Genomic DNA, 10,122 nt, shown 5'->3' with positions numbered 1-10,122 from the left:
GGAAATGGAAGCTAAAATAAAGCTGAGATAGCTATACTTATTTCAGAGAAAATATACTTTAAGACAAAGACTGTAATAAGAGACAAATCCTCAAATAATGATAAAGAGGTCAATACAACAAGAAGATGTAACATTTGGAAATATTTATGCACCAAACCTAGAAGCACCTAGGTATTAAGAGAATATACCTGAATACAGTAAAGACCATATATAAAAAGCCCACAGCTAACAGTGGAAATCTGAAAGCTTTTCCTTCAAGAACAGGAGCAAGGCAAGGATGCCCGCCCTTGCTTCTTATTCAACATAGTATTATAAATCCTAGCAAGAGAAATTAAGCAGGGGAAAAAAGGCATCCAAATCAGAAAGGAAAGAGTAAAATTGTCTTTATTTGCAGATAATGTATTATATACCAAAAGCCCTAAAGAGTTCACCAAATAATATTAAGACTAATAAATAATTGCATTAATGTTGCAGGATACAAAATCAGTATATATATATATATATATATATATATATATATATACTGATATAGTATGTATTTTTATACACCAACAATGAACTGTTACAAAGAGAAATTAAGAAAACAATCAATCTCATTTACAATAGAATCAAAAACAATAAAATAGTAATAAATTTGGCCAAGGAGTGAAAGATTTGTACACTATAAAGTGTAAGATAATGATGAAAGAAATTGAAGATAAAAATAAATGGAAAGCTATTCCATGATTATAGATTGGAAGAATTAGTGTTGTTAAATTGTCTATATTACCTAAAGCAATCTACAGGCTCAATGCAGTCTCTGTCAAAATCCTAAGTGTATTTTTCACAGAAATAGAAAAAACAATTATTAAATCTTTATGGAACCACAAAAGACAGTGGCCAAAATAATCCTGAAAAAGAAGGATGAAAGAAAAGATAGTCTCTTCAAAAAATGCTGTTGGGAAAACTAGAGAGCCACATGCAAAAGAATGAAACTGGGCCTTTATTTTAGACAACAAACAAAAATCAACTCAAAATGGATTAAAGATTTAAATGAAAGATATGAAACTATAAAATTTCTACAAGAAAGCATAGGAGAAAACTTCAGGATGTTGGTTTGAAGATGATCTCTTGTCTATGACACCAAAAACACAAGCAACAAAAGCAAAATTAGACAAGTGGAACTATATCAAACTAAAAGGCTTATGCACAGCATAGGAAAAATCAAAGAGTGTAAAAAGGCAACCCACAGAAGGGGAGAAAACATTTGCAACCTAAATATCTGATAACGGAATAATATACAAAATGTATAAGGAATTCATACAACTCAATAGAGGAAAAAAACAAATAACCTGATTAAAAAATAGCACAGGAGGGGTGCCTGGGTGACTCAGTTGGTTAAGCGTCCAACTTAGGTTCAAGTCATGGCCTGGCAGTTTGTGAGTTTGAGCCTCACATCAGGCTCCACACTAGCAGTGTGGAGCCTGTTTGAGATTCTCTTTCTCTCTCTCTCTCTCTCTCTCTCTCTCTCTCTCTCTCTCTCAAATAAATAAACATAATTTTATATAAAAAAAAAATAGCACAGGACATGTCTCCAAAGAAGGCATACAAATGCCCAATAGGTATATGAATAGATGCTCAATATCACTAATTATCAGGGAAATGCAGATCAAAACCATAATGAGTTACCACCTATACCTGTTAGAATGTTAGAATGACTATTATTCAAAAAATGAAAGATGGTGAGAATGTGAAGAAATTAGAGTGTGATAAAATGTAAAACGGTGCAGCTGCCATGGGAAATAGTATGGAGGTTCCTCAAAAAGTTAAAAATAGAGCTTCTGAGTATATACCCTAAAGAACTGAAATTTGATCCTGAAGGGTTATCTGCACCCCTATGTTCATAGTAGCATTATCACTACTAAGATATGGAAACAACTCGTGTTTATTAACAAACAAAAATATAAAGAAAATGTAGTATACACATAAAATGAAATGTCAATCAGCCTTAAAAAAGAACAAAATTCTGCCATTTGTGGCAATATCCCAATTTTTGCATTACTGTGGTTTGCGCCACTGTAACTGTCAGTTAAAATCAAGATTAATTGGGGTGCCTGGGTGGCGCAGTCGGTTAAGCGTCCGACTTCAGCCAGGTCACGATCTCGCGGTCCGGGAGTTCGAGCCCCGCGTCAGGCTCTGGGCTGATGGCTCAGAGCCTGGAGCCTGTTTCCGATTCTGTGTCTCCCTCTCTCTCTGCCCCTCCCCCGTTCATGCTCTGTCTCTCTCTGTCCCAAAAATAAATAAACGTTGAAAAAAAAATTAAAAAAAAATTAAAAAAAATAAAATCAAGATTAAACATCTTGAAATAGGAAACCATGTCTAGAAACACTTGTGCTTTTTTTCTGTGTGCTTTTCCTTAACATAAATTCAAATATATTAGTAAGGGTCAAATTATCTCCATCCATTGAACAGAATTATTCACGGATACACCTGCTCATTTAACCACATGTAGATGTGATTTTTAAGATGAAACCTAATTAAATATTTCTTACTTTTAAAACCAAGAAAATGCAATAGCACATCCCTGAAGGACCAGGGATAACAAATGGAAATTTCTAAAAACCTACTTACTGAGATACAATGGGCACATGTGCCAAGAGACTAAGCCATTTTTATTAAAATATCTATTACAACAAAAAGATGTTATATTCTCTGGAAGCAAAGAATGTACCAGAAGATAAAGTATTTAACAGTTATCTTTACTATTTTTAGGCATATTCTGATAATTATTTTGCTGATGAAAGATGCATTTTTTTTAATTTTTTTTAATTTTTTTGCTAATTCAGGTCAATGGCATATATGGACAGTTGTGATTGATCTAACCTCGTATTCCTTGTTGGCCCATATCTGGTATCTCACACTGACATACAAATCCCAGACCATCTGGCTACTAGCAGAACAGGTCAGAGGTCAAGGACTGTTTTAGCATAGGATAGTATGCCAGCTGCCTTGTCACAGTCTTTTATTGTTATTTTCCTCTCTGTTATATGAAGGTGTCATTTCCTGTTGCCTTGGAACCTTTGAGATACAACAGTCTTTGTTTCATAAAATTGAATCAATTGAATAAAACTGACCTTTTCAAATGTTGCATGAGACTAAAATAGTGCAATTAGAAAATATATATAATGTATGTAAAGAATGATGATATATTAATATTCCTTGGTTAACTATAGTAATTCTCCAAGCATCATTTTTTAAAATTACACTTTTCGGGGCGCCTGGGTGGCGCAGTCGGTTAAGCGTCAGACTTCAGCCAGGTCACGACCTCGCGGTCCGGGCGTTCGAGCCCCGCGTCAGGCTCTGGGCTGATGGCTCAGAGCCTGGAGCCTGTTTCCGATTCTGTGTCTCCCTCTCTCTCTGCCCCTCCCCCGTTCATGCTCTGTCTCTCTCTGTCCCAAAAATAAATAAACGTTGAAAAAAAAAAATTCAAAATTACACTTTTCAAAAATGCTTTTAAAGAGATTATTCTTTATCCAGCAGAATATTAAAGAGTAAACAACTTACCAAAGGACAAGACTCTTTCAGATACATTCGTGACTATGAATGACAAAAAAAAAAAAAAAAAAAGCAACTTTGTACATGGGAAGATGTCAAACTTAAAAAGATGAAGCTTAAATTAAACTCTGGTCAGCAGTAAAGATTACTGATTTTTAAAAATTACAAATTTTGGGGTGCCTTGGTAGCTCAGTCAGTTAAGCATCCAACTCTTGATTTTGGCTCAAGTCATGATCTCACAGTTCATGAGTTTGAACCATGTGTAGGGCTCTGGGCTGATAGCACAGAACCTGCTGGGGATTTCACTCTCCCTCTCTCTCTGCCCCTCTCTGGTCTCACTCTCAAAAATAAATAAGTAAAAATAAATTAAAAAAAAATAAAATTACAAATGTTATGCTGATTGCAATGCAAATGGATTATGTATTATAATGTAAGCATTATTTTCTACAGAATAAAATTAGGTTTATTAAAATTGTTAAATTGCAGTGTTGCCATATATATGAATAGGAAATTAGTTTCATAATCAAAGATAATCAGACACATTTTAAGGGATTTTAACATTTTAGCTCATTTAAAAATTATTCCTTATTTAAATGTCATTTCTTTTGAGACTTTTTTATTGAATTAAATACATGACATCATGTATCTAGCCACATTCTAAAGTGACATATTAATGCTATATGTAAATATATATATATGTAATATCAATGATTAATGAGTAATTTTATAGTTGTCTTTCAAACTTTTCATAAAACATTGCATTATAATGTAATACATGTATCTTTTGTAAAGGAGTATTAAAAATACCGATAGGTTCCAAAATCACTCTGCTTTTGTCATTAATCTAATTTTATTTATATAGTTAATATACTTCTACCTTGTGTCACATACTGTTCTACATTATTAGGATCCTTAGGTCAATAAACACACCAAAAATTCATGGATAGTAGAGTAGGTTCTTTTTGATATAAGAAATTTATAATAGTCAACAGGTTGATTTCAGTGGAAAGGAATAAATGGATATAAAAAATAAAAGAAAAAACAATTTATCATTCTATTATAAAAATAAGTGAAGATTTGAACACAATTGAACCTAAAAAGAAGTAATTTAAAAGGGTGACAACTTATAAAAACACAGCTGAAAAGCAATAAAAATTAGGTATACTAGCTGATATAAAAGAAAATGAATGATTTTTAAATATTCTCACAGTCTCTACATATCATAAATATATATCCATACACATAAAATTTTATATAATATCTGTAGTCTTAAAACAATGTATGCAAATAATATTGTTACAAATTGAATCACATATAAAATGTTTGACAAGACTCATTGTTCTAAGTAGAGTGGTGGCAAATCTTTCTCCCTCACTCACTCCTTTCTTTCCTTTTAAGTTTCGGGGCACCTGGGTGGCTCAGCCAGTTGAGCATCCAGCATCCTACTTTGACACAGGTTGTGATCTCATAGTTTCAGGAGTTTGGGCCCCGCATCCGGCTCGCTGCTGTCAGCACGGAGCCTGCTTAGGATCCTCTGTCCCCCTCTCTCTCTGCCCCTCCCTGCTTGCACACTCTCTTTCTCAAAAATAAAATAACATTTAAAAATAAGTAAGTACATTTTATATCCATGTCTTATGATACTATCTCTGTGTTTAAATATCCTAATTTGGGGGCACCTGGCTGGCTCAGTTGGTAGTATGACTCTTAATCTTAGGGTTGTGAATTCAAGCCCCATATTGAGTGTAGAGATTACTTAAAAAAAAAAAATCCTCATTTGTCAAAGAAATTTTCCTCTGTAAGTTTAATTAATGTAGTTAATGTACAGAGTTGTTTTTTTTTTTTTTATATAAGTATGGTGCATTATACTTTTCAATGCTCTTTTAGATCTGCTTTCTTCATTTCCAAAACTACTGTTCAAAGAAAGATGGTATGTCATGGGATCTTATTTTAACCCCTGGCCGACTTTGGGTATTTGAGTTTCACAATTAATATGGCCAGTACTGCCATTATTCTACCATTCTCTGAACATTAATTTCACATTTAAACTTGGCTAGACTAGGCTACCCAATGTTGTCAAACACTAGTCTACATATTGCTGTAAAGGTATGGTTTAGATGTGATTAACATTTATAATCAGTTGACTTGAAGCACATCAGATTACTCTTCATAATGTGAATGGGTCATTTCAAGACCTTAAGAGCAACACTGAGGTTTTCTGAAAAGGAAGGAATTGTACCTCAAATACACACCATAGAAATTCCTTAAACTGACCCTCTTTCTTTTTCTCTCTCTCTTTCTCTGCCCTCCCTCCAATTCAGTCTGTTTTTCTGGAGAACCTTGACCTAATGGAGATGCCAAAGAATAGAATAAGAGTGTAAATCCTGATCCTACTTTTTAATGTATGAGTTGGCTTGCATTTAACAAATTCTTTCTGCCTTTATGCCTTTTTAAAATTTGTGAAAGTGATGTTTTGACCATTAAATAAGATAATCAAGCGATGTTCTTAACATGGCACCTACTACTCAAAAATTGTTCAATAATTTTTATTTCATTATTATCTTTATCATAATACTACTGGGTGGAAAATGATAGAAACTGAGTAAATATTCCTAATTTACTATTTTCTAGAAATCATTTAGCTGAACTTCACAGAATGTAGACACTCTAACATACACAGTCCTATTTTCCACTAATGTTAAATCCCAGTTGGATAACAGACAATGTACATTTTTTGACAATGTTCATTTTAAAGAGTTATCAAAGTAAACTGCCTATTAATCCTCAATTTAAGAATTTAAAACTATTTAGAAACCAGATTTTCCAGCTCATGACATTTTAACAGGTCTCAGTGGGTGGATAAATGGAGAAGGAAGGAAGTCTGTTTGTTCCTGGCCAAATATTTTCCAAAGAATACAGTTACAATAAAAGTTGTTTAAAATTACTCAATCTACATTAATTTAACGGAGCCTCCTCCTGTGCTTGATGACATACTAATGTATTTTAATCTTTCCCATACTTTGCTTATAAGAGGCTAAGTCATCTTCAAACTATTAGAACTTACCTTGCAAACATGTATTTCTTTATTTTAATAAGATTTTAAGTAACCATAAAAGTAGGTTGGACATAAGCATCATTTCTAAAATGAATCTGAACTTGATAATTTAGTCTAATATACTTTTTTAAGGATGGAAAGTAGGGTGGGGGAAGCCTAGTTCGTAATTAGTTCTGTATCTACTACAGCAGATGGACCACACTGTGATCTATTTCGGAGTCATAAATCTCTATGACTCTTCTGCTGATGTTAAAGCAAGGCCTATTTGGCAGATTATAAGGCTCTTCCAAAAGATATGAGTGAAATTTTCTTGCTTGCTTGATCACAGATCAGTGGAAATGAGCACAGTATGTTCCATGGTATAATTTACCAAATAAGGCTGCCTATTTTAATTTTATTTTTTCAAGACCAGATTGAGATTATTATGAGCATCTGAGCCAGCACCAGCCAGTTGTGTTATAATGTTTAAAATATGTTTTCATGTTTACTATAATTTTATAAAAGAAAATTAAGCTTGTGAGATAAGAATGGGAGCTCACGGAAAATATGTTAGCAATGTGTCTATATTAGGAATGTGATTAATTTTAAATTATGTATAACATTTTGGACAATGCAGCAAGAGACATGCAGTTTCATCTCTGCTCCTTACTGTGACACCTTGGGTAGGCTCCTCATCTGAGCTTCCTGTTCATCTATAAAATAAAGAGTTATTGTCACCAAATCTGTTCATTATTTTTAAAAACGCTCACTTATTCTGAAATTACATAAAATGATAATAACAACAAAACCAGTAACAACAACAACAGCTTGTGTTACTGATCAGCTGCCCACTGTCAACTACTCCACCTGGAACCACTCATATGTTAGCTCACCTTGATCTTACCAACCACCCAAACTGGATATAATGCTCATTTTATAGATTAGGAAGGCCATGTATTTTTTTCTATACACTTAAAGAGTGTTTCTAGTATTCAGGCTATTCTGCATGTCCCACAGATATTTATTACGTAGAATGATAAACTGTTTCAAATTCTCTTTTGTGCCCCATACCTGAGACCACATTATATTTGGTCAAGTCTCCTAAGGCTCCTTCTTGCTGTAAAGTTTTCACTAACTTTCCTTGTTTTTGATGACTTTCATAGTTTTGGTGGATACTGGTCAGGTATGTTGTAAAATGTTCCTCAATTTGGATTTGTATGATCTTTTTTTCTCATGTTACCCTGGGGATATGTGTTTTGGGGAGATGGACCATAAAAGATAAGTGCTAGATATATTTTATTTTAAAATGCCATTGTTTTTTAAATAGTATTAAGGGTATATAATATCAAAATATATACAGGATCTGATTGTGGTAAACTAATCAAAGAAGATCTAAATATGTGGATAAATATTGTGAATTTTTTTTAGCTTGCTTGGCTAGAGATTTATCAATTTTATTGATCTTTGTAAATAATCTGCTTTTGGTTTGTTGATTTTCTTAATTGTTTTCCTGTTTTTAATTTCATTGATTATCTGTTCTGAATTTTATTGTACCTCTTAGGCTTATTTAACCTTACTCTTTCTGATTTTTTTTTTCTTTTTCTAATTTCTTAAGGTGGAAGTTTAAGTTGATAATTTTAGATCTTTCTTATTTTTTAATATATGCATATGATGTAAATTTTTCTCTCAAGTACTGTTTTTAGTGCACCTCACAAATTTCAATGACTTACATTTTCATGTTAATTTAAGTGGAAATTTTTGTATTATTTATAAGTGTGGTGTTTTATTTCAAATATTTGCAAATATACCAGCTATCATTCAGTTCTTTATTTATTTATTTATTCCGTTATCTGGGAACTTACTTTTTCTATGATTTCCCTTCTTCTAGATTGTCACAGTGTGTTTTAGATCCTAGAACGTGGTACATCCTGAAGAATGTTCCATGTGAGCTTGAGAAGAACATGTATTCTGTTGTTGGATGGAGTATTCTATAATTGTTGATTAGATCACATTGATTAGTAGTGCTGTCTAGGTCCTTGCTGATTTTCCACCTGCTTAATCTATCAATTTTTTACAGAAGGATGTTGAAGTCTCTAAATAATAGTGGATTTGTCTATTTCCCTTTTTTGTTGTATTTTGACATTCTTTTAGGTGCATACACATTAAGGTTCATTATGTCTTCATAAAAATACAAAAAACAAAACCAAACCTGGTCCATCTTCATCACTGATAATTTCTCTTGTTCTGAAGTCTGCTTGGGTTGAAATTAATGCAGTTATTTCTGTTCAGTTCAGGTTAGTGTTTTGTTTCTTTCCCCCGTATTTTTCTGCCCTCTCTGATTTTATTTAATTATTTTTGCCTTCTCTGATTTTATTATTTTATTTTTTTAAATGTTCATCTTGAGAGAGACAGAGAGAGCAAGTGCATGCAAGCAAGGGAGGGAAACAGAGAGAAAGAGAAAGAATCCCAAGCGGGCTCCACTGAAGCCTGATGTGGGGATTGATCTCACAACCATAAGAACATGACCTGAGCTGAAATCCAGAGTCCTATGCTTAACCAACTGAGCTACCTGGGTGTCCTGACTTGTCTGATTTTAAACGAATACTTTACATGGTTTAATTTTATCTGCTCTCTAATGTATCATTATACTTAAAAAAAAAAACAAAAAACAAAAAACTAGTGCTTGCTGAAGAATTTGCAATATACACTTTTAACTAATTCAAGTCCATAACTGAATGACTCCATACCCCTCCATTTACAGTGTAGGTACCTTATGACATAGTATTCCTGGTCCATCCTTCCAGTATTTTGTATCATTGCTGTCATTTCACTTATCCTTATGTTATAATCACACAATACACTCTTGCTATTATGACTCAAACAAATAGTCACCATTTTGGTCAATTCAAAAAAAGAAAAAAAATATTTTACCATCATATATTCCTTCTCTAATTCTCTTTCATTTTGTAGATCAATGTTTTGATCCATTTCATTTTCTTTCTTCCCTTTGGAACCCCTTTTAACATTTCTTCAGGGCAAGTCTATTGGGATGAGCTCTTTCAGTTTTCATTTTCTGAGAAATTTCTTATTTTTTATTCACTTTTGAAGGATAGTTTCATTGGACGAAGAACACTAAGTTGATGAAATTTTTCCTCTTATTTTTAAAATATTTTTATATTTTGGACTTTTTCCTTTTAACATATTAAATATTTCACTTTTTTTTCTTGCTTTTATGGTTTCTAAGGAGACGTATACTGTAATTCTATAGGTAGGGTGATTCTCCCCCCAATGTTTGTCTTTAATATTTTTTTCTTTTTCTTTACTTTTCTCTTCAAATATGATAAGCTGATTTTGTTTGTTTATTTGTTTTTGGTATTTATTGGTTCTGATATCCATTAAGCTTCTGGGATCTGTGATATAGTGTTGGTCATTAATTTGGAAAGATCTTGGCCATTATTACTTTCAATATTTCTTCTGCTCCATTCTTTTTTTCTTCTTGTTCTCATATTCCAATTATGCATATGTGACGACTTTTAACATTGTCCCACCATTCTTGG

This window comes from Lynx canadensis, chromosome C1 (assembly GCF_007474595.2).
Source record: "Lynx canadensis isolate LIC74 chromosome C1, mLynCan4.pri.v2, whole genome shotgun sequence".
Lineage (NCBI taxonomy): Eukaryota > Metazoa > Chordata > Mammalia > Carnivora > Felidae > Lynx > Lynx canadensis.
The sequence above is the reverse complement of the archived record's forward strand: the minus strand, read 5'-3'. Positions refer to the sequence as shown.